Source organism: Rutidosis leptorrhynchoides, chromosome 2 (genome assembly GCF_046630445.1).
Source record: "Rutidosis leptorrhynchoides isolate AG116_Rl617_1_P2 chromosome 2, CSIRO_AGI_Rlap_v1, whole genome shotgun sequence".
NCBI classification, from domain to species: Eukaryota; Viridiplantae; Streptophyta; class Magnoliopsida; order Asterales; family Asteraceae; genus Rutidosis; species Rutidosis leptorrhynchoides.
Genome location: NC_092334.1, coordinates 426,548,172 through 426,550,124, shown reverse-complemented (window position 1 = coordinate 426,550,124; position 1,953 = coordinate 426,548,172). Strand labels below are relative to the sequence as shown.

Genomic DNA, 1,953 nt, shown 5'->3' with positions numbered 1-1,953 from the left:
GGATCATGCCTCTCCGTAGTCGGCTTGGCCACTTGGTTTGTGGAATAGTTGGTGCAAAGCTCTGTTATCGAAATACCAGGGAATCAGTAGCCAAAACAAAAAACATATTCAACCTTAGGATAGTTAGCTTATCTTAAACTAAATTAGATTACTTTAGACTACCTTAGATTTAGATTACCTTAGATTACCTTAGAAGTTTAGTTTATCAGCTTAAAATTAAAAACAAAAAGGCATACCCTGTATATGAACCAAACCCGATCTAGACCAGGGCCGTTGTTATTCGTACCTGATCCAGATGCAATAATCTCTAAAGCACGCAAGGAAGCACGAATCAGAAATCAAATGGTGTTACGTGTTAATTTAGAAGAAAATACCAAAACCTCGATTGAAGGTCGAGGAGGACCAATCAGATTTCCAGAGATTCAAGGACACTCGTTTGAGTTAAAACATCACATCATCCAGCTCATCCAAAATAGCTGTCAGTTTCATAGACTACCGATTGACGATCCTAATTCTCACCTTGATAAATTTATATCTCTTTCGAACTCCTACAAACAGCCAGGGATCGAACAAGATATAGTCCGGCTATACTTATTTCCCTATTCTCTCACTCATCATGCTCAAACATGGTTCGAAGGACTGAAAAAAGATTCCATCATGTCATGGACGAAGATGACTACTAAATTCCTAACTAAATATTTCCCTCCTTCTAAACAAACCAAACTAAAGAATGACATCATTAACTTCAAACAAAGTTATGATGAATCTCTTTACAATGCATGGGAGCGATTCAAAACCCTGCTGAAGAAGTGCCCTAATCACCAGCTAGAACGGTCAGCTCAAATCTGTACCTTTTACAATGGTCTTACGGTAAATCATAGGACGAAGATCGATGCATCAGCTCAAGGAAATCTGATGAACCAAACCGCATATGAAGCATGGGAATTGCTCGAGAACATGACAATGCATCATCATGACTGAAACAGTGGTGAAACAACTTCATCATCTGCCCCACTCTCTGCACTTAACAACCAAATGGAGGCCATCAAATCCGTCACAGATAAGATGGAATCTCTCGCTAAATAACTTGGAGAATTGAAGACACAGCCGCATCAGTTCAACCAGGCTCAGGCCTGTGTTAATTGTACCAACCCGCAACCCACTGAAGAATATCAAGTTGAGTACGAAAACCCTGACGGTTCAGTCTGTTACGTTAAATACCCAGCTCGTCAACTAAATCCCGGATTCAATCAACAACCTAGGGTTAATCAATTTCAATGAAACAACCAGCCTTTTCGCTATCGCTACCCACCTTATCTAGCCCAACAATCTCAATTATCCTACGATCAACCACTTCCGCTCACTATTCCACCAGTCGAGGAAAATTCCCCAACCACCCAGATTACAAAAGCAACCAACCCCATTCTCGGAGTTGATGATCAGTTGAATCAGTTCATTCAAGGACAACAACAACCAAATAAGAGAACTGCAGCCACACAAGATCAGATGGAGATACTAATAAGAAATCAATTGGCTCTGCTCAAAAGTCTGGAGACGCAGCTCGGACAGTTATCATAACGCCTTGAAACCCGACTGCAGGGAAGGTTACCTAGTAATACTATCCAAAATCCCCACATAGAGGAAGCTAAGCAAATGGATTCCGTAATCCCATAGGAAGAACCACGGAGAAGGTCAGCTAGGTTCAAGAACAAATTGACATATACTCAGAAGCTGACCCCTGCAACTCCAGTTCGTGTACCCTATCCTAAAAGGCTATAGGAGGAACCATCCAAGCTTGATTCCTTCAAACTAGAGGGAAGATTCGTGGCCACCATGTCCAAAGTTCCCAACCAGAAGAGATACATCTGAAGGCTTCTTTCTATAAAGGAGAGGATACCATATTCTAACAAAATTCCACTAAGGGAAGAATGCTCAGCATTACTCAGAAACTCT

General features: G+C 41.2%; 1 non-coding gene across 1 annotated transcript; it reads right to left on the bottom strand.

Moving 5' to 3' along the window:
- Window positions 1-720: 720 nt before the first annotated feature.
- On the bottom strand, window positions 721-827 carry LOC139895217 (small nucleolar RNA R71). Its single transcript, XR_011775679.1, has one exon. It is a non-coding gene; the product is annotated as a small nucleolar RNA R71 (small nucleolar RNA).
- Between the last annotated feature and the right edge of the window lie 1,126 nt (window positions 828-1,953).